Genomic DNA, 24159 nt, shown 5'->3' on the forward strand with positions numbered 1-24159 from the left:
ATGCTATCATATATTGCTTTTTCTTTATTTGCGTACATTTTATCTTTTATTTCTTCTTTTCTTTTGTATTGAAGTTACTAACAATTTTCTTTGTATATAGTCTATTTTCTTTCTCACCTTGCTTCGTCGCTTATGCTTTGGATATTGATGCTTCATTAAGGTGCTCTTTCACTTTGTTTGATGTACCATAGCTTCGACGCCTGGTTAGATCCTTCTAATCTTCTTCTTTTTATTTTCTTTTCTTGGATGCTTAGTTTAGATTTAGATTAGGAGAAGTTGAACGGTTCGAGGATGTTTGCTTTCTAACACCTTAGTGTGTTTGGGAACATTGGCGTTGTAGCCGAATGTTCACTTGTTTGTTGATCGGGATATATGTGTTAGCTTACTTCCTTGATGCTTTCTACTTCTCTTTTGCTTTTCAATCTTTCTTCTTTATTTCTTTTCTTTTTCCTTCTTCTAATGGATATTTCCTTTTTGTTTTCCCTTTTTCCTTTTGCTTCTTTATCACTTTTCTCTTACATTTCTTTTTGCATTTTGTTTTCTTATGTTTTACTTTTACATCTTTCCAACAAAAAAAAAGAAAAAGAAAAAACCACTTGAGCTTGCACATTGGCTATTATTCTTCCTAAAAATAATGGTTTGCACAGTTTGAGAGTATCTTTGGTTGATTCTAGGATAGAACGTGCTAAGGTAGTCGTTTAGAACTATTGGGACCTTGAAGCCGGATTCTTTTGTTTTTGAATACTCGCAATCGTTCCCCTTTGCTGAATTTGAAGCTTTTAGTGAGTTTTTGCCACATCCTTGTGAGGTTTCATAGTTTTCAAGCCTTCTACAATTACTTGAATGAGCGGCTTGGATCCTTGACTATTGCGGACCTAATCTTGAATCTTGACTCATAATTCTCAAACACGAGACCGAACCATCTAGGGAGGACAAAGGCATCTTTTCGGGGTGGTAATTTTTCTTTTCTAGGTTAATCTTCTTTATTTTTAGTTCTTGGGATCACATTTGCCTACTTGCTAACCATTTGAGCTTTTTCCTTTCTTTTCAAGCCACATCTTTAGAACTTTGAGCCTTTTGTTTCTTTTTGTTCCATTTTTGGTTTTTATGAAGCAAATGATCATATTCTTAGAGATTGTGGTATATGAGTTTGGATACTGGTTCTTATTTGTAAGCAAGCTTGTGTTTTGTATTTCATGTGAATAATTGCAAGTAAATAAATGAAAAAGCCATCCATAGTTAAAAGAGGCGACGACATTGAATAAAATGAAAAATGAAAAATTGAAAAATTGAGAAACAGCAAAGCAAATTCAAAAAGCTTTGGCAAAAATTGAAAAAAAAATGTAAAAATGAAAAAGTTCAAAATATTTTGATGTAAATGTTTCTCCCTATTTTAAGCATTGAGGACAATGCTTTGTTCAAGCTTGGGGGGAAGCGCCTTACACTTTTTGTATATATGATTTTGGTTATAGCTTTGAATAAGCTTGGGGTGTTAGTTTGTTTTTGTTTGGTGACTACTTTGTTTTGGTGTTGAGATTTGGCCAATCTTTGCTTCACAACTTAGGTGTACCACCAAATTCTAAATTTTAAGCCTACCCTCAACCTTTTGCCTTTACGTTACAACCTTTGGAAAAGCCCTTTTGATCTAGTGGTTGAGTCATATACCGAGGGATTATGACTTAAAGCCTAAGGAGAGGGGACGCAAAGTCAAGATGTCGAGAAAACCTCAAATCTATTGTTTTTCCAGTTCCTTCGAGGAACTATAGAGATGCTTGCTAAAAGAAGATTTGAAGCCAATTGGGAAAATGTGCTAAAATTGTTTTTAGATGAAAGTGAATTGTGTTTTGGTAGTTCTCTATACTTAGCATGTCCTATGTTTCTATCAACCCTCGATATCTTAGAACGTGCTTACCATTGTTGTTTTAGAAAGTTTGATATCCTCTCGTGTTTTGATCATATGCAAAAGTCCATTGTATAAGCACCTCTTTTCTTTTCAAGGTTTTAATTTTCTCCTTTCTCCTCTTATGCTTTGCCTCCTTTTAATAAAGAGTTATGGGTTAATCTCTTAGAAAACCTTTACGAGGGCATCACTCGTCCTCTAAGGCGATCTAGGGGTTTAAATGGCTTGTCTTTAGTTGCTAAAATTTACCGTGATTCCTACGAAAGTGAGTTAGTGTACATTCTTCTATTCTCTACTCTTTCTTGTTTCTTACTTACCTAAATAATGTCATCATTTTCCTTTAAGCCTGATTTTGTTTTGCTCGAGGACGAGCAAAGGTTTAGCTTGGGGGAATTTGATGAGTGTCATTTATGGCACGTGTCATTTATGGCACTCTTAGGCTAGGTTTTCTTTATAGTTTTACTCTCGTTTTAGTCCTTTTTGCCGTTTTTTTATATAATAATGCTTGCTTTGCATGTTTGTGTCTAAGTCTAGAGAAATGCGTACTTTTAATAGTTTTCTTATCATTTTGTTAATTTCTCGACTATTTCTCTCGCTTCTTTGTTTCCTTGACTTGTTTTGTAGGAGTGTTGAGTTTCCCGAGGTTTGATCACCAAGGAGAAAGCTCGAGCGCATTCAAGAAAGTTGATGGAGCTAAGTTCAGGATTCCAAATATGCAATTCAAGGTAGCTCCGCAAGCTTGAGGGCCTTAAAAGCAATGCTTTGGCTTGATATACATCTAAAAGATAATTTATCCAATAAGACTAAACATATTAGCTCCAGGAAACGAGATAATAATCTATGTACTTACTTGAATAACTGATAAGTGTTTTATTTGTCCACTTATCATGGCTTTTTAAAACACAATTTTGTACTCTTTCCCCTACTTTAATCCCTTTTTCTAACTCCTCTTGTGCTAATTTGCATCTTTTGGCTTCCCCGTTTCTTTTTATGTGTGTGCTCGTGCTTGTAGGTACGATGAAAAATGGGCTAATAGCATAAGCATGAAGAAATACTCTTTGGAAGCAAAGGAAGGCAGGAGCGGGCGTGCAGCCTTTTAGGAGCGGGCGCTCCTGCCTGAACTGCCACATTCTGCCTCCCCTGCACTTTTAGGAGCGGGCGTGCACCTATTTAGGAGCGGGCGCTCCTCCCTGTTTTCCTACAAACTGCCTCAAACTGGTGCAAGAGGAGAGGGCGTGCAGAGAGCCCAGGAGCGGGCGCTCCACACCCAGGAGCGGGCGCTCCTCCTTATAGGAGCGGGCGCTCCTTCTGTTCTGAAGCTCGATTTTGACGGATTTTACGATGTAACTTTTGGGCATATAAATACGACCCTTGGCTTCAGTTTTCGGATCTTCTTCTTCCTTCTTAACTCCCCTTAGACTTCTTAGGCCCTTAGTTTCTCTAAACCCTCTTTAATTAGATTAGTTTTCCTCAAAACTCAATCATTGTAAGAATTATTTGAAGTTTGTTCTATCAATTTCAACAACAATTATTCTCAATCTTGAAGCATCAATTAGTAATCTCTTTCTCTCTCCTTTGCTATTTAATTTTCTGATTTTATCTTTTATTAATCTTAGTTCTTGCTTAATCTTTGTTAATTGTTCTTGCATGTCCAACCATCCTTGTTTAATCTCTCTCCTAGTTTAATTGAATTCATGTTAACCCTAGATTTAATTGTTAGATTGTTTCCCACCATGATTAGTGAGTAGTTAATTAGCTAGGGGTTGGGTGAAGACCCAACCAAGCCATGGGTTATTGTTAATTGTGCTTGCATGTTCATTTTGGGTTGATGATTGATTGTTAAAGAATTGGTTAATTGCATGTGTAATTGGATGGCCACTTATTGCTCATGTATTCACTTCTATGCTTGCATTGAGAGATGGAGTCTAGTTGTGAGCCTATTCTTATATGATTATGCTAAATTCCTCTTGATTATGGTTCCTTGTTTGAATGATGTAGTAGTCTTAGTTGCAACAATTAGGTGAGAAATCCCAATTGTTTGTGCCTTAATGCTTTCTTGGACCGATTGAAAGACAAACCCGAGTTATTAGTCTACTTCCCATTGTTAAGACTTGGTTGGCCTATCTTGTTAGTTGAGTTTGGTTTAGGATTGCTTAGTGTTATGGCTTCGAAAGAAGGCAATGTTGAGTGCCCTCTTTATCACTTAATTTGTGTTCATGCTTGCCTATTGATTTGATCCGTTGGTTTGGTTGGAGTCGATCCCTATTTCCCCCTAGTGTTTGTCTCCATAGTAGTTATCTAATCAAAACCCCCAATTTGTGACCGAACTAGATTGCAACCGTTTCATACTCTCGGTGTACTTACCCATTCCCTGTGGATACGATCCTCTACTTACCCTAGACTTGTCTTAGGTTGGTTTAGGTAGAAATATTGTTTGGTTTTAGGGTGATCGTCCAACGACCGATTATTCACCTACCAAAATGGCGCCGTTGCCGGGGAAAGGCGTTAAGCATTGAGTTACTTATGAGATATGTGAGACTAGTTCATTTGTATAGTTTTATTTTTCTCTGTTTTCTTTGACTAACCTACTAATCTCCCTTCTAGTCTTCTTTGTTTATGCCCAAACGCAGCAATAGGACACTTCCTCTTGTGCCGTTGAATCTCGAGCTTGAAAAGGTAGTAAGGGCAAATCGAAGAGAAAAGAGGGCGAAGGCTAGTGGTGCCACATCAAGTGAGCCACAAGTGGTAGTTGAGTCCGATCAATCTAGTTCTAGTGAGACTAGTGGAGAAACCATTCCACTAGAGTCACCAAGGACAAATTCTCCAACTTCTCCACCTCTTCACCAATTTGAGATGGCTCTTCCAAATAAGACTTTGAGAGAATTTGGTGTCCCTCCTCCGTATCAAGAAGCAAGTGGGATTGTTACTCCCACTACCGAAGCAAATAATTTCGAGATAAGGCCCGCCCTTATCACCTTGATTGAGGGTCATCAATTCTCCGGGGCAAAGCATGAGGACCCCATTGCGCATCTAAAGCAATTCACACGGTATTGTAGCACCGTGAAGGCAAATGGGGTGACTCCGGAGTACATTCTTCTAAGCATGTTCAAATTTTCTCTTTCGGGGAGTGCAAGTGATTGGCTCGATAGGTTGACTCCGAATTCATTGACAACTTGGAATGAGGTAACTTCAGCATTCCTTGGGAGGTTCATTCCTCTTGGAAAAACGGCGGAGTTGAGGTCCAAGATTTCAAACTTCCAACAAGAGCCCGATGAGTCTCTCTACGATGCTTGGGAGAGATTCAAAAGCTATCAACAACAATGCCCCCACCATGAGATGGAAGATTGGCTCTTGCTTCATGGATTCTATAGGGGTCTCTTGAGATCGGACCGCATACTCTTAGATGGAGCTTCGGGTGGGCCACTCATGAACAAACCACCCGCGGAGGCATTAAAGATCATAGAAGATGTAGTCCAAAACTACACCGATTGGAGCCCCGATGAGAGAAGCACCTCTAAGAGAGGGGGAAAGTATGAGGTAAATGCTATTAACATGCTTAGTTCAAAATTGGATGCCTTGTCTTCTAAATTTGACCAAATGCAATCTTCTCCCCCTCCTATCTCCCCCCTCCCTAATTCACGTGCATCTAATTCCTCGAATGATAATATGTCTATGTAATTGACAAGGAAATAATCGCGTCGTCAAACGACTACACCTAGATCAAATACAATTTATACAACCTAAACAAACCTAATACGAGTATAAGGCAAGCATAGGGGTCGAACCACAGAGAACGGTTAAACACCACCAAATGTTATCAACAATTAAGCTAGTCCGGAATAAGGGAAGGTAAACTAAAGGTCTAAACAAACTAAAACTAGAGATAAAACATTAAGGGAAATGGTTTAGGTATAGCATTCACTTGAACATAAACAAAAGCATAGAAGTTGAATTAATTATGAACTAAACATGCTCAAATATCGAAATAAAAGATCCAATCTAGCCGCCTTCCGGGGTCAATTGGCTTCTCCTAACATAGCCTCTATGTTTCCACATTAGAACCATATACTAGGAGGTACTATTAAATAACAATCGATACTAATGAACCTTAACTAAGTCAACTTCCGTTCCTTGTTAGCAAAGTTTCACCTTTAATCAACTAACAACATGCATTTTGCAAGTAGATTAAAGAATATCAAGCATATAAAGACTTTAATCACAAATAAATCAACTCTAAACCTAGAACATGCTCAAGATCCAACTACACCACAACCATCCCCTCAATGGGGAAAATTACTCACTAATCATGATAATAACAAGATTAATCAACAAATAATCAAGAATTAACATGATCAACAAGCAATGAAGGGAAATCAAAATAAGCAAATAAAACTAAATACAAAAATAAAGAAAGAGAGTAAGAGATTGCTCATTAATAGAAGATGAAGATTTGCAAAGATTCAATCAAGCTCCTTCTTCAATATCCAAGTTCATCAATGGAAAAACCCTTACTTTCTCTCTCTAAACTACTCTAATCTAATCTAAACCTAGAGAGAGAAGCTCTCCTAAAACTAAATTAGAGAATGGAATAATGGACAATAATTATTGTCTAATTACCCTAGAAAATGGGTATAAATACTAAGCTAAGAAAATAAAAGAAAAGAGAAATAAAAATAGAAAATAAAATAAAAAAATAAACAAAAGAAAAAGGAAAGGAAAATAGAAAAGGAAAAGGAAAAAGGAAAATAAAAAAATAAAACTAAAAGAAAAAGAAAAATAATAAAAACCCAAAATCCCCCAAAACATCAGACCCCAAAACCCCATTCTTCGATCTTCTTGGCTGCTCTGAATTCTCATCTTCACCATTCAAGCATGAACCTTCAAATCATCACCATCGATCGCCTTCAATCGTGGCCCTTGGATTAGTCGAAGCAATCATGACCGTTGAGGCTCATTAATCCGTACAATTAAGCTCGATATTGATGGAGCGGTCGCTCATACCCATTGGAGCGTCCGCTCTGAGCTTCTGCCTCAAATTGGTAAAATTGAGTGAAATGGAGCGGCCGCTTCGGTTGAGTGAGCGTCCGCTCTAAAGGGTATAAAAAATGGAGCTGAATTGGAGTTGCGACTGGGCTGCGGGCTGCTCTGTTGCGGTGGTTGTTGATGGTAGTTCAGTGGTGGTGATTGGAGGTGGTGGCTGCTGTAATTGGTGCAAGGTGAAGCATGGGTTAATTTGTGGGAATGCGTGGCTGGAAATTAGTGTGATCGGAGGTGGTTTAGTGGTGATTGTTGGCGGTTTTGGCGGTGGCTGTGGTGTTGGTTACGCTGCTAGGCGCGGCTGCAGGGGTTGGCGATGTGGGTTGTGTTCGTTGTTGTTGCTGCTGGTGTTGTTGGTGGTTTGATGAGTGGAGTCGTGCTTGCTGTTGTTGGTGGTTTGATTGATGCGGTTGTGATTGCTGGTGGTTGTTGTGGGGTTGTGCGAGGTGTGTGAATTGGAGCAGGGGTTGCTGCTGGTTGTGATTGGTGTTGCTGTTGGTGGTGTTGTGTGGTGTTGCGGGGTGAAGCAAGGGAGCAGGGGAGATGAGTGTGTGAGGTGTTGTTGAGGTTGGAGCAGCAGGGGAGGAGAGTTGTGGAGCAGGGGTTGCTGTGGGCTTGTGGTGGAGGATAAGGTAGGGTGTGGTGACGGATAAGGGGCAGCATGCTTGTGAAACGGGCATTTGGCGTTTGACTCAAATTGGACCCCAAACTCACTTGACATGAATCCCGAACCCCTACACACAAAACCGAAGGAAGGAATTAGGATAAATAAAGAAAAATTAAATAAATAAAATGGAAATAAAATAAAATGAAAATAAATAAACGACGAAAATAAAAATAAAACCAAGACAAATAAAATAAAATAAATAAAATAGGAATAAATAAAATAAAATAGGAAAATAAGAGGCACAAAACTAAACTAAAAATAATTAAAACTACGCAAGCAAATAGAATAAAATAAAATACGAAAATAAACTAAAACTAAATAAAATAAAGAAAATAAACTTAAACACTCCAAAATTACCAAAATAAACTAGAAACTTTATTAAAGAGAAAACAAGAGAATAAAAGGAAAATAAGAGAAAATAAACACGGAAAAGACTCTAAAACTACTCCTTAGGAGTGACATAAATATCACTTATCAAATTCCCCCAAGCTAAACCTTTGCTCGTCCTCGAGCAAAGCTAAGGCAAAAGAGAACAAGATGGAATTATTGAAAGCAACAAAGAGAAAGAATGTACACTAACTCACTGTCGTAGGAATCACGGTTGTTTTTAGCTACAACAAGCCCTTAAAACCCCAAAGTCGCCTATGAGGACGAGTGAGGTCTCGTGAGGGTTTCCTAAGAGCTTACCCCACAACTCTCGACAAAAACCAAGGCAAGGCAACAAAACCAAAGGTAAAGAAAAAGAAACACGGAAAGAAAAAGCAAAACACAAGCTCATATATGGACAAGAGATAAGGACAAGTACTAATGAATGCAAACCTTTCTAAATGGACAAATGTATGCACGTTCCAAGATGTCAATGGTTGATTGAAACATAACACATGCTAAGCATAGAGAACTACTTAGGACTCAATCCACCCTAGCCCCAACCAATCGGGCCACGTTCTCTCCACTAGCTTCAAATCAACCCTTAAGCTAGCTTCTCAAGATTCCACGAAGGAACCGGAAAAAGATAAAGAAATGAAAAACTTTGAGAAGGTAATCCCGACGTCTCAACTATGCATACTCTTTCCATAGGTTTGAAGTCTATCTCCCTCCACCGTTCTTTTGACCTAACCCACTAGAGTCTAAGGGTCTTTTTATTGGTTGTAACGTAAGGCTAAGGGTTAAGGCGAGGTAAAAATTTAAAATTTGGTGATATTTCCTAAGTGAAGCAAAAAGTGCGGCCGACACTCAAAAACACTCAAGAATTCACTAAATATCAAACAAAAATATCAATAATGCCATTCCCCAAAGCTTATTCAACACAAACACAATATTCCCCCCAAGCTTGAACAAAGCATTGTCCTCAATGCTTAAACTAAGGAAGAAAATGAAACCATCTAAAATATTTTTGTTGTTTTTGTTTTGTTCAATTTTTTTTTTCTTTTTTTTCAACTTTATTCATTGTCCTTGCCTTTTAAACTTTGGACGGCTTTTTCTTGAAACTTCACTTGACTTTCATAAATTTGCATATTTCTTTACAAGCTCAACTCTAACCAAATCTCAAAGTGCTTCTTGTTTATGATCAACAACTCAAAACTTCAAACCTCACATGCCAATGCTTCACTAACTAAAAAGTTGGTAAACGTAGGCCATTAGGTTTGTAATGTGGTTTAAACAAGAGCGGGAAACATAAGGCTCAAATTGGTTAGCAAGTAGGTTTATGCAAAATAGAAAATCAAATTTGTAACAAAATAAAAAGAAGATAAAGAAAAATGAGAAAGAAGTGCCCTTTTCCTCCCCTAGAGTGCTTCGGTCACGATATTGGGAGTTATAAGTCAAAACAAGGATCAAGACATGCATAGCTAAGGATCCAAATGTGCCACACAACAAAGTGATGAAGGCTAGAACAATGTTACCTCACACGGGATCATAACTAAGCAAATACCAACCAAGGGTGCCAAATCCACTATAGAGAGCAACACCATCTTACCACATACCCGTGAACTAAGGCTTCATGGCGCCCTAAAAGTTCTTAACCCGGCTACCTTAGCATGTAATATCCTAGAGTCAACCAATGACACTCTCAAACCGTGCACACATTAACCACTTAGGAAGAAAGGCATTCAAGAGTAAACAAATCCAAAAGATATAATGTCCAAAATAAGAACAAACAAAACACAATTTGCTAAACTTGCCTTGAAGTAAACAAAAATATTTTTGGATTTTCCAAAAGCAAGAAAAACATGAAAATGCATATACTCAAGTGCATGACATAAATGAATCAACATCCCACCAAACATGATAGAATACCCTCCCCCAAGCTTGAATGAAACCAAGCTCTCAATTCATAAACAATGAAACCAAGGAGGGGAAAACAAGGACAAATTAATCCAACATTACCAACACATGATCTTCAAGTCACAATAAGTAAGAGAGAGAGGGAAAAGAAGGATATTACCGGATATGGGATAAATGCAAAATCACACAAAAAACCCGAAATAACCTCATATGAGCCACAATCTCTACAAATAAGGCTTGAATTCCACATGATAGGTAAGTTGAGGCACATTTCCTTGATTCTTGATCATCACCAATGCGCAAGAGTATATCAAGTTGTGTACCTAGCAAGGAACACAAACACGTCCATGAGAGAAAATCTAATCTAAAAACAAAAGAAAATGAAAGCAATAAAACACGGGTTACTTCCCGCAAAGGCTTGTTTAACGTCCAAGCGAGACCGCTCTAGGAAATAATAATTCAACGCACGCAAGAGCTTGTCAAATGCACTACTACACATTTCATGAGGGTGTAAATAGGCAAATGACGGGATAAGAACGTGCAACAAAATTATTGCACGTAAGTGAAGAGGGAGATGCCAAAAGAAAGAAGAAGAAGGATCGAAAGGAAACTCAAGAAAGTAAGAAGTAGAAGAAGGAAAAGAAGAATGGAAAGAAAAGGTAAAAGGCAAATCCTCATCACAAAATTTTTGGTTGGCAAAATTCCTCTTATCCTCAACAATGATGGAAGGAGGGACATGAAAATCATCCGTAGAGGGCGGCTCCCCAATAAGCTCTTTGAGATAGGAAGGGAGAGAAATAGGGTAAGGAAGGATGTGGTCAAACTTTAGAGAAAAAGGGGTATGAGAAACGGGAAAAGGGGTAGCTACTCCCTCACCACAAGACCTCACATCGCCAATGAGGGCATGAAAATCAATCATAGAGTCCTCAAATGAAGGGCACTCACGATCTACACCTCCCTCAAGCTCAAAAACTCCAAGGAAATCAACCTTATCATCCTTTTCACCACAATAGACAACTTTTCCTTCAACTATCTCAAAACCCAAGGTCCCAAAATCATGCATGAATGGAGGTAGATTCATCTCAAACTCATCTAAGTCCAAAGAGGCGTTCTCGATGAAATCATCCAATAATCTATAAGTCCTCATATGACTCTCGAAAAATATGTGGGACATTACCTCAAAAGAGTCTATATACTCGTAGATTAAAGGGTCACAAACATACACTTGAGACTCATCAAGATGGGAAAGAGAATTAGGATTTTCAAAATCAACACTCTCTTCATTCTCTACTCCTTCACCATCACTCGAATGCTCTCTAATGGGATCCTCACTCATATGGGGAAAAGAAGAAGAAGGAAGGGCATTTTCTTGAGAGTTGGCTAATTGGAGAATTTGGCTCTCAAGCATCTTCATTCTAGCTTCCATCTCCCTATTCTCAACTTCCCTCTCCCTATTCTCAACTTCCCTCATCTCGTTATACCTCTCCATCATCTCCATTATCTTCATTATCTTCTCTTCCTTCAAATTTTCCATAGAATTACCCTCATAAAAGGATTCATTAGGAGCATAAGGGAAATCATTTGGAGCCATGTAAGAACAAGAAGATGAGGAGGGAGGATCATTCACATTATAACACATGAGCATCATCATATTGGGGAAAGGGGGCATAATCAAGCAAATGAGATTCATTATCAACAATAGGAGAAAAAGAGTTGAAATCACTTGTACTAGGTTCACATATAGGATCACAAGACAAATTATGGGGATTCATGCCACCAATAAAACTATTATCACATTGAGAATCAAAATTAGCAACATTACATGCCCTATTGCGCACATCCTTAGAGAACCGTACAAAAAAGCTCCAAGCATTATGAACCGTTAATGCTTGAAATTCACCATTAAACCTACTTTCAACTTCATATCTCGTTTGTTCATTCATGCCACAATAACAAATCTCACAAGCTTCACAAGGATTACAACCATTATAGTTCAAAAACTCTACAAGTCTATGGAAATAGACATAAAAAGGCTCACCATCATATTGAGGAAAAGAAAAACGTGCCATTTTTCATCAACAAAAACAAAACAAAGAGAACAAAAAATAAATCAAAAGAAAATATATACAATGGACTAGTCTCAATAAGATAACACAACGGTAATGGAAGCCGTTCCCCGGCAACGGCGCCAATTTGACAAGGGAATAATCGCGTCGTCAAACGACTACACCTAGATCAAATACAATTTATACAACCTAAACAAACCTAATACGAGTATAAGGCAAGCATAGGGGTCGAACCACAGAGAACGATTAAACACTACCAAATGCTATCAACAATTAAGCTAGTCCGGAATAAGGGAAGGTAAACTAAAGGTCTAAACAAACTAAAACTAGAGATAAAACATTAAGGGAAATGGTTTAGGTATAGCATTCACTTGAACATAAACAAAAGCATAGAAGTTGAATTAATTATGAACTAAACATGCTCAAATATCGAAATAAAAGATCCAATATAGCCGCCTTCCGGGGTCAATTGGCTTCTCCTAACATAGCCTCTATGTTTCCACATTAGAACCATATACTAGGAGGTACTATTAAATAACAATCGATACTAATGAACCTTAACTAAGTCAACTTCCGTTCCTTGTTAGCAAAGTTTCACCTTTAATCAACTAACAACATGCATTTTGCAAGTAGATTAAAGAATATCAAGCATATAAAGACTTTAATCACAAATAAATCAACTCTAAACCTAGAACATGCTCAAGATCCAACTACACCACAACCATCCCCTCAATGGGGAAAATTACTCACTAATCATGATAATAACAAGATTAATCAACAAATAATCAAGAATTAACATGATCAACAAGCAATGAAGGGAAATCAAAATAAGCAAATAAAACTAAATACAAAAATAAAGAAAGAGAGTAAGAGATTGCTCATTAATAGAAGATGAAGATTTGCAAAGATTCAATCAAGCTCCTTCTTCAATATCCAAGTTCATCAATGGAAAAACCCTTACTTTCTCTCTCTAAACTACTCTAATCTAATCTAAACCTAGAGAGAGAAGCTCTCCTAAAACTAAATTAGAGAATGGAATAATGGACAATAATTATTGTCTAATTACCCTAGAAAATGGGTATAAATACTAAGCTAAGAAAATAAAAGAAAAGAGAAATAAAAATAGAAAATAAAATAAAAAAATAAACAAAAGAAAAAGGAAAGGAAAATAGAAAAGGAAAAGGAAAAAGGAAAATAAAAAAATAAAACTAAAAGAAAAAGAAAAATAATAAAAACCCAAAATCCCCCAAAACATCAGACCCCAAAACCCCATTCTTCGATCTTCTTGGCTGCTCTGAATTCTCATCTTCACCATTCAAGCATGAACCTTCAAATCATCACCATCGATCGCCTTCAATCGTGGCCCTTGGATTAGTCGAAGCAATCATGACCGTTGAGGCTCATTAATCCGTACAATTAAGCTCGATATTGATGGAGCGGTCGCTCATACCCATTGGAGCGTCCGCTCTGAGCTTCTGCCTCAAATTGGTAAAATTGAGTGAAATGGAGCGGCCGCTTCGGTTGAGTGAGCGTCCGCTCTAAAGGGTATCAAAAATGGAGCTGAATTGGAGTTGCGACTGGGCTGCGGGCTGCTCTGTTGCGGTGGTTGTTGATGGTAGTTCAGTGGTGGTGATTGGAGGTGGTGGCTGCTGTAATTGGTGCAAGGTGAAGCATGGGTTAATTTGTGGGAATGCGTGGCTGGAAATTAGTGTGATCGGAGGTGGTTTAGTGGTGATTGTTGGCGGTTTTGGCGGTGGCTGTGGTGTTGGTTACGCTGCTAGGCGCGGCTGCAGGGGTTGGCGATGTGGGTTGTGTTCGTTGTTGTTGCTGCTGGTGTTGTTGGTGGTTTGATGAGTGGAGTCGTGCTTGCTGTTGTTGGTGGTTTGATTGATGCGGTTGTGATTGCTGGTGGTTGTTGTGGGGTTGTGCGAGGTGTGTGAATTGGAGCAGGGGTTGCTGCTGGTTGTGATTGGTGTTGCTGTTGGTGGTGTTGTGTGGTGTTGCGGGGTGAAGCAAGGGAGCAGGGGAGATGAGTGTGTGAGGTGTTGTTGAGGTTGGAGCAGCAGGGGAGGAGAGTTGTGGAGCAGGGGTTGCTGTGGGCTTGTGGTGGAGGATAAGGTAGGGTGTGGTGACGGATAAGGGGCAGCATGCTTGTGAAACGGGCATTTGGCGTTTGACTCAAATTGGACCCCAAACTCACTTGACATGAATCCCGAACCCCTACACACAAAACCGAAGGAAGGAATTAGGATAAATAAAGAAAAATTAAATAAATAAAATGGAAATAAAATAAAATGAAAATAAATAAACGACGAAAATAAAAATAAAACCAAGACAAATAAAATAAAATAAATAAAATAGGAATAAATAAAATAAAATAGGAAAATAAGAGGCACAAAACTAAACTAAAAATAATTAAAACTACGCAAGCAAATAGAATAAAATAAAATACGAAAATAAACTAAAACTAAATAAAATAAAGAAAATAAACTTAAACACTCCAAAATTACCAAAATAAACTAGAAACTTTATTAAAGAGAAAACAAGAGAATAAAAGGAAAATAAGAGAAAATAAACACGGAAAAGACTCTAAAACTACTCCTTAGGAGTGACATAAATATCACTTATCAGTAATTGATGTCTTGTGATGTATGTGGTGGTGAAGACCATGCGTCTTCCGATTGTTATTTGTTGAATGAGAAATGTTCCCCTTCCCCTTCCATGGAACAAGTCAATAACGTGAATGCTAATCCTAGGTTTGACCCCTATTCCAACACCTACAACGAGGGATGGAAACATCACCCTAATTTTTGTTGGAGAAGTGGCCAGAACCAAGGGCAAGGTAGTGGTCAAGGTCAAGCTAGTGGTAGTGGTAATTATGTGTCTAATAACCAACGGAATTATAGAAATGACAATAGATACCAACAAAAAGGCCAATATTCTTCCACTCACAACCCACCCGGTTTTAATGGAGGAGTAAGACCAACCATAGCTCCTATCCCTCGACCACCACTTCAAATTCAAGCTCCCCCTCCTCCTAAGTCTAATCTAGAAAGCATGTTGGAGCAATTCATGAACTCCCAAACTAAAAAGACAAATGACTTAGAGGAAAGCTTAAAGCAAATGCAAACCCACAATAAAATGTTGGAAAATCAAATGGCCCAAATAGCTAGTGCCCTTAAAGGCAAGTCTAGTACCTCATTGCCTAGCCAAGGTCTAGATCCTAGAGAGCAAGCCAATGCCATTGTAACTAGAAGTGGAAAAAGCTTGGGGGAAGTTCAAGGAAAGGGAATGCAACATGACTTAGAAGGTGAGAAGTCAAAGGAAAGAGTGATTGAAATGAGTGATTCCCATGGAGAGTTGAGAGTAGAAGAAGAAGAAGAAAAAACAAAAAGAAAGAAGTTGAAAAAGAAAAAAAAGAGAGTGAAATCCCGCTACATGTGGCAAAGCTTCCTTTTCCGGGAAGGTTTGCCGGGTCTAGACTTGATGAACAATTTGCTAAGTTTTTGGAAGTCTTGAGGAAGCTTTATGTTAACATTCCATTCACCGATGCTATTAAACAAATGCCAACTTATGCTAAATTTCTTAAAGACATTTTGAGTAATAAAAGAGAAGTTGACTTTGTGGAAACAATCAATATGCCGGAAAATTGTAGTGCAATTATTCAAAATAAGTTGCCCACTAAGCTTAAAGATCCCGGTAGTTTTTCTATTCCATGTGCTATTGGTGAAATGGTAATTGATCGTGCTTTATGTGATCTTGGTGCTAGCATAAGCTTGATGCCCCTTTCTATGTGCAAAAGACTTGGCCTAGGAGAGTTAAAGCCCACCAACATTTCCCTTCAATTAGCCGATCGCTCGGTTAAGATGCCTTTGGGAAAATTAGAGGATGTCCCCCTTAGGGTGGGCAAACTTTACATTCCTGTGGATTTTATTGTGCTTGATATGGATGAGGACTTGAATGTCCCCATAATTCTAGGTAGGCCTTTCTTAGCCACGGCGGGGGCTATTATTGATGTGAAACATGGTAAATTGTCTTTGCTTGTTGGAAAAGAGAAAGTGGAATTCAAATTGAACCAAGTTATGAAATGTCCTTCCAACATGGATGATTGTATGAGTATTGATATTGTTGAGAATGTTATTAATGAATCCATACAATTGCATTTGAGTATGAACTTGAAAGCAAAGATAGGATTTGCAATGAAAACATGGAGATGGAGCCAATTGAGGAGATTCTTGACTCCACCCCCATGGACAAGGAAGAAGCAAACCTAGTAATTGGAAAAGAAGAAGTGAAGAAGCAACTCATGAACGACAATGGTAAGGAATGCCCAAGTGTAGAGCTAAAACCTCTACCATCCAACTTGAGGTATGAGTTTCTTGGTCCATCTTCTACTTTTCCGGTTATTGTTAATGCTTCATTGGATGAGGTTCAAACCTCGAAATTATTGAATGTATTGAGGATGCATCGCAAAGCTTTGGGATATAAAATGGATGATTTGAAAGGTATAAGCCCAACGCTTTGTATGCATCGAATTTCATTGGAGGATGATGCTAAACCATCAATTGAAAGACAAAGAAAGCTTAATCCTCCAATGCTTGAAGTGGTCAAGAAGGAAGTTCTTAAACTACTTGCCGCCGGTATCATTTATCCTATTTCTAATAGTAGATGGGTGGCACCGGTGCAAGTAGTCCCTAAAAAGGGGGGGATGACGGTTATTAAAAATGAAAAAAGTGAACTCATCCCTACTAGAACTATTACCGGTTGGAGGATGTGTATAGACTATCGTAGGCTAAACACATCCACCAAGAAAGACCACTTCCCATTGCCTTTTATTGATCAAATGTTGGAAAGGCTAGCATCTCACAAGTATTTTTGTTATCTTGATGGCTATTCCGGGTTCTTTCAAATCCCAATTCACCCGGATGACCAAGAGAAAACAACATTCACTTGTCCATATGGCACCTATGCTTACCGTAGGATGCCATTTGGCTTATGCAATGCCCCCGCTACCTTCCAAAGATGTATGATGGCAATTTTTGCGGATATGATTGAAAAGGAAATGGAAGTTTTTATGGATGACTTCTCGGTTGGGGGAAGTTCTTTTGATGATTGTTTAATTAATCTCACGCGATGTTTGAAAAAGTGTGAAGAGGTCAACCTTGTCCTTAATTGGGAGAAATGTCATTTTATGGTTCAAGAAGGCATTGTTCTTGGCTATAAGATCTCCCATGAGGGGATTGAGGTTGATAGGGCTAAGGTGGATGTAATAGAGAAGCTCCCACCCCCTACTAATGTGAAAGGGGTGAGATCTTTCTTGGGACATGCCGGTTTCTATCGGCGTTTCATCAAGGACTTCTCTAAAATAGCCAAAACTCTTACTACACTTCTTCAAAAGGAGTGTGATTTTGTATTTGATGGTGCTTGTCTAGATGCGTTTTGTAGGTTGAAGAAAGCATTGATCTCGGCACCAATAGTGCAAGCTCCGGATTGGAGCCTCCCCTTTGAACAAATGTGTGATGTAAGTGACACGGCGGTTGGTGCCGTGTTGGGGCAAAAGAAAGAAAAGAGGGTGCACGTGATCCACTATGCAAGCAAGACATTGAATGATGCACAAAAGAACTACACCACGACCGAAAAGGAGCTTCTTGCGATAATCTACGCCTTTGACAAGTTCCGTTCCTACCTTTTGGGTTCAAAAACCATTGTCTACACCGATCATTCGGCAATCAAATATCTCATGTCCAAGAAGCATTCAAAGCCTAGGTTGATGAGATGGGTGCTTGCTTTGCAAGATTTTGATATAGAGGTTAAAGACAAAAAGGGGACGGAAAATTCGGTAGCGGATCATTTGTCAAGGTTGGAAATCCGAGATGAAGATGTTGATCAACTTCCAATCAATGATGAGCTCAAAGATGATGTTTTGTATGCCATCCAAGCAAAGTCATTGCCTTGGTATGCCGATATAGTGAACTACTTGTCTTGTGAGGAAATTCCACCGGAGTTCACCCCTCAACAAAGAAGAAAATTGAAGCATGAGTCGAAAAGGTACATATGGGATGATCCTATTTTGTACAAGATAGGGGTGGATGATCTTTTGAGAAGATGTGTTCCCGACGATGAAATTCAAAGTGTGCTTCATATGTGCCACTCATCACAATGTGGTGGTCATATGGGAGCAAACAAAACGGCGGCAAAAGTGTTGCAATGTTTGTTATTTTGGCCTACTCTCTTCAAGGATGCATGGGTCTTTGTGAAGACTTGTGACAAATGCCAAAGAACCGGGAACATATCAAAAAGAAATGAGATGCCTCAAAATCCGATCTTAGAATTGGAGGTATTTGATGTTTGGGGGATTGACTTCATGGGTCCCTTTCCTTCATCTTACGGTAATCTCTACATTCTAGTAGCGGTGGACTATGTGTCCAAATGGGTGGAAGCTCTTGCATCACCAAAGAATGACTCCAAGGTGGTGATGAAGATGTTTAGAAAGATCATATTCCCAAGATTTGGCATTCCACGGGCTGTGATAAGTGATGGAGGGTCTCATTTTTCTCATCAAACATTCAAAGCTTTATTGGCTAAGTACGGAGTACACCATAAGGTGGGTTTGTCCTATCATCCTCAGACAAGCGGCCAAACGGAGGTTTCAAATAGAGAAATCAAGCTCATTTTGGAGAAGACCGTGGCTAGAAGTAAGAAGGATTGGGCGGCAAAACTTGATGATGCCTTATGGGCATACCGTACAGCTTTTAAGACACCCATAGGGACCACTCCTTACAAGTTAGTCTATGGGAAGTCTTGCCATTTTCCCGTGGAATTGGAGCACAAGGCTCAATGGGCAATTAAAGCCTTGAATTTTGACCTCAAAAGTGCCGGAAAGAAAAGAATGATAGACTTGCATGAGCTAGAGGAATTGAGAATGAATGCATACGATAATGCAAGCTCTTACAAGGCAAAGTCTAAGGAGTTTCATGACAAGTACATTATCAAGAGGGACTTCAAGGAAGGTGATAAGGTTCTTCTCTACAACTCAAGGTTAAAGCTTTTTCCCGGAAAGCTTAAATCAAGGTGGAGTGGTCCTTTTCAAGTTGTAAAGGTATTTCCCTATGGCTCAATTGAAGTTTGGAGTGAGAGCACCGGAGCATTCAAAGTGAATGGTCAACGCCTCAAGATTTATTATGAGGGTGACAAGAAAGGTGTGGTTCACTCCATCAAGGTCAAAGAATTCAATGTCTCCGGTTAATGTGATCGGAAGGGCGTCAAGCTAGTGACGTTAAAGAAGCGCTCCCGGGAGGCAACCCGAGTATTTTTGCTTTTACTAAAAAAAAAAAAAAAAAAAAAAAAAAAAAAAAAAAAAAAAAAGAGAGAGAGAGATGAATGAGCTTAAACTAACACTTAACATTTTGAATGCTTTGTTTAGTGTTTTGTTTTGATATAGGTAATTTGCTTGGAGAAAAGAAAAAGAGGCAGATTCGGAAACTCCAGATAGGAGCGGGCGCTCCTACCCGAGTGCACGCCCGCTCCCACTAGCAGCAAACAGGCAGGAACTCCAGCAAATTCAGGAGCGGGCGCTCCTGAAGGAGTGCACGCCCGCTCCTCTATATCAAAAACTGGGCAGAAACTTTAGAAAATGTGGGAGCGGGCGCTCCTTACCACTTGCACGCCCGCTCCTATATTCAGCTCTCGAAAAAAAAAAAATAAATAAATAAAAAAATAAAAAAAAATAATAAAATAAAAAAAAAATATTTGAGTTTTGGAAAAACTGGCAGAAACTCCAGAAATTGTAGGAGCGGGCGCTCCTAACACCCTGCACGCCCGCTCCTACTGACGAAAAGGAAGCAGAAGGTTCTTCCAAAGGCAGGAGCGGGCGCTCCTCTTCTTAGGAGCGGGCGCTCCACCCCTGCCGTGAAAAAAAAAGGGATTTCCCTCTTATCCCTTTTTTTTACCCACTTTCATCTCCCACCTCTCATTCACCACATTCATATTCTCTCTCCTCTTTACCCACCTCTTTCTCACTCTAAAAACCCCATCTTCTCTACCTTCTCTCATCAAAATCATCATCAAACCTTCAATTTGTTTCACTCAAAATTCACATATTCTTATTCTCCTTCCAATTCTCTTTCTAAAAATCACAAAAATTCACAAATTTGGTCAAAAATTCGAAAACCCACAAAATCTCCATTGAAGAACAAGAGCAAGAAGGTGAAAGCTTGAAGAAGGAGGAGCAAATTTGGGTAGTCTTGGAGGATTTTAGAGTATTTTCATACTCTATTTGGTATAATCCACTTCTCTACTCAACTTTCTTTTTCAAATTTTCATAATTATTGTTTATTTCATACAAATTGTGTAGTTAATTGCATGATTGGTTAGAATTGAACAATTATTGTTGTTTATGGAGAATTGTTAGAAAAAAATTGTGATTGAAAATTACATAAACATTGTGATTTTGTGAATGTGGTTTGTGTGAAATTAGTGAAGTGCATTGTTGTTGGAATTTTTGTGTTGGAATATATTGTTGGTTGTGTTGTGGAACAGGTACTTTTGGATTTTTAAAGGGGGTTTGAAGTTAAGGGTGTGTGTGGAGTTGTTTGTTGTTGAGTGTTTTTCCTAATTACCCCTTTTCCAAACTAAAAGAAAAAGAAAAAAAAATGAAGAAATTCATTGGAGGGATTAAGAAAAGAAAAACAAGTGAGCCTCAAACATCCTCATCCCCTTCACAACAAGAAAACCCTAACCCACCACCAACTTTAAAAATCGATAAACGATTTAAAAAGCCTTTCGATGACCTTTCCAAACGAAAAATTATTCCAACCCGATTCTATCATCAACATTCAATGAGACTTCTAGGGGTCGATGAGGGAATTAGAAGAGTAGCCGAAAACTTCGGTTGGCTAGACTTCTTGGACCTTGCGGAAGAAACCTTTTCTTCCCTAACTCTTGAATTCCTTTCATCGGTTTCTATGAAACGCATAAACCTTGAGGATGAGCCATTGGAATGCGAAATAAAATTTAGAATGTTCAATGTCGAAAAAACCTTAACTTTGACGAGATTGAACGAAATTTTTGAATGGCCCACCCTCAACCAAGTCTATGACCCCAATGGTACTTACTTCTCAAGTTATGAGGAGCAAGTGTGGTGGAATACCATTGCGGGGTATCCCAATTTCACAACCCGGTCTAGCCATGCTAGCCACATTATCCACCCCGTCCTTCGAATCTTCATGCGAATCATGAGCTATGCTTGTTTTTCTAAACAAGACTTAGGGAAGCTAACTAAAGAGGAGATCAAATGCCTCTTTCTAGCTTCAAGATTCGAAGGAAATGTGGAAGGGAATGTGAACATGGGATACTTGTTCATCAAGAGATGTATTGAAATAAGAGAAAGTGGAGAGATGAGCGGAGAGATTAGATGCGGGGGAATGATTTCAATTATTGCGAGGAAGTTAGGGTTTGGGTCTTTTCTAGACCAAATGACCCCGGTCCAAAGTTCTAACATGCTTGATCTTAAGGCACTTAGTGATATGAAGTTCCTTAGTGAAATTCCGGGCCGAAATCTTCGCTATAGTTGGAAGGTCAATGGGGTGCATTATTGCACTCTCCCAAATCCGGCGGTTAATAACTCGGTGGGGGACACATGGCAAGTGCCAAGAGATCAACTCCCACGAGGTATGGCCGGTGGTGGCGAGAATGTACCCGTACCCCGTCGTATGAGTACATCCTCCATTCCCCAATCTAGGGTAGATGGTTCCTCTTCCTCCTCTTCTCTCTTTGATGTGGAAATTGCTTTCAACCAATTAAATCTAACCAATCAAAGACTTCTCGAACAAAATGAGTACCAAAGTTTTGTAGCGGAGAGAAGCTACCAACATCAAGTTGAGAGGGGAGACTTTCTCCCTTACCTCAACTATCCCAACCGTCCCGTTCAAGAAGGGCCGGTAGCGGGTTGGAACAATGGCCAACCCACCTACCCCTTTTGGCAAGGCCCGCGTAGTTCAATTGAGGAGCTTCGCTCCTTTCCCCCTTATGACTACACACAACCCGGGGGAAGTGATTATAGGGGCGACCCTAGCTATTACTATGTCCCCGAGGTTAGTGGAGATAGTTCATCTTCGGAGGTGCTCGATCCCCCCCTAAGGGGGCATTATGGGTTTCCACCCGGCTATGATGGTGGTTGGGGTGAGCAAGGTGTGCCGGACTTTGGCCATTACCGCACTTGCCCCAACTATGATCTACCTCCTTATGTAGACGCCCCGGCCACTTCTAGTGATGTAGATATTAACTACAATTATCACTATTCGCCGGGACGCCGACATAATTAGATGGTCTAGGCATTCTAGTCACCGTTTCATTGCCCCTTTTCACTTCTTGGGACACCGAGGACGGTGCCAATCCCAAGCTTGGGGGAGGTTACTTCATTGCCTATTTTGTTTCATTGAAACGGTGACTAAATGTCTAGCTTGGGGGAGTATTTAGGCCTTGCATAGAGTTGGGATTTGATGTTGCTAGTTTTGTGCTTAATTTGATTATGCTCCGTTTGTCTTGATTGGTTAGTTAATGGTTGAATGTTTGCATTTTGATGAGCTTGGTTTGGTTTATGTGCTTCATTTTTGATGATGATATTTGTTGATGAGCCTCCTCTCCTTCCCAAAAATCCAAAACCCAAAAATCCAAAGCCCTTAGTCCAAATTCTTTAGTTAGTTTCTCCTTCCTTCCTTTTCTCCTTCCCTCTCCTAATCTTCTTTAGCTAGTTCCTCCTCCCTTAATCCAAATTCTTTAGCTAGTACCTCTTTCCCTTCCTCTAAAAAAAAAAAAAAAAAAAAAAAAAAAAAAAAAATTGTGTTTCCTTTAATTAGTTTAGACTTTGTATATATTATCTTTGCTTGTAGTCATTTGGCTTAATGATTCGACTAGTGTCTTTGATGGTAAAATGAATTCAAGTGAGCTTGTGATATAATTGTCCTAGTTTTGCAAATGACGATTTATTTATGAATTGTGGAATGATTGTTTAACTCGTATGTGTATGATCCACTCATAATAGTCCTTGTTTGCTTTGCTACTAATCACCACTCTTTTATCACCTTGTATATAAGAGACACTACTACATCAAGATCAATGGTAACTCCTTCCTTTCTTTTCTTGTTTATATTTTCCTTTTAGTCCCTTTACCCTTTAAAAAAAAAATAAAAAAATAAAAAAAAATAAAAAAAAAAAAACATTTTTTTGCTTTTAGAATAGCCCTCAATGATGATATTGGATTGCATGTGATGGATATTTTCTTTCTTTTGGTAATAAAATTTCGAGTATGGTTTAGATGCCCTTGGTTGAACATAGAATTGGCCAGTAGGTGTCGCCCATATCGAAGGAATTTGAACCCCGAAAGGTAGCATTTGATCCTACATTGTTCCCAAAAGTGAGGTTGTAATATTTTTCAAGCCTACTACATTTTGAATGAGTGGCAAGGATCCTCTTTGATTTAGTACCTAGATCGAGAACTTGAGTCTTAACTCCCAAGATCGCGGCCTAAACTACTCTTAGTGATTATGAAGGTTGTTATGTACTGTTCATTCGCACAAAGTTAAGGCATGTCATTCTTGTTTCATTAGTTCAATCTTTAAGTTGTTATAAATAATAGTTTGTGATGTAAATGCCAAGTTTGAAAAAAAAAAAAAAAAAAAAAAGAGAGAAAAAAAATAGAGAAAGAAAGAAAGAAAAAGAAGTGATGAATAGCTACCACCCTAGCAATTAAACAAGCTTGGGGGTGCATTTTTGTTTCAAGTTTATTCATAGTTTGTAACGGGTCAAAGTCAGAAACCTCTTTAGGTTTGCTCTTAGTGTTATATATCTTAGCTTGACTTTAATTGCAAAGCACTTCTAGTTTTCTCTATGCCTTAACTTTGTGCCGTAATCCTTGAGTCTTGTAATGTTAGTAGAGTAGTTGAAGCCATAGTCGGTGGAGGGAGTTGGTTCACAAGCATATGGAGAGGGTACTTATCATTGAGATGTCGAGTGTTCTAAGCCTTCTTTTGTTTATCTTTCTTCCGGCTCCTTCGAGGAGTCATGAGACACTACCATTAGGGGGAATTTGAACTTTGTGTTGGGGACGCGGTAAGATTGGTTGAATGGACCAAAGTTGAGTACATTCGGGAAGGTTAGCTAGGCCTTGGCTAGTCATGACCGTGGTTGATCTTAGGCATATACCTCAT

General features: G+C 38.9%; 1 non-coding gene across 1 annotated transcript; it reads right to left on the reverse strand.

Moving 5' to 3' along the window:
• Nucleotides 1–5131: 5131 nt before the first annotated feature.
• LOC145580356 (small nucleolar RNA R71) lies at nt 5132–5238 on the reverse strand. The gene has a single exon (XR_014099418.1). It is a non-coding gene; the product is annotated as a small nucleolar RNA R71 (small nucleolar RNA).
• Nucleotides 5239–24159: the final 18921 nt, after the last annotated feature.

This window comes from Chenopodium album, chromosome 14 (assembly GCF_948465745.1).
Source record: "Chenopodium album chromosome 14, dcCheAlbu1.1, whole genome shotgun sequence".
NCBI classification, from domain to species: Eukaryota; Viridiplantae; Streptophyta; class Magnoliopsida; order Caryophyllales; family Amaranthaceae; genus Chenopodium; species Chenopodium album.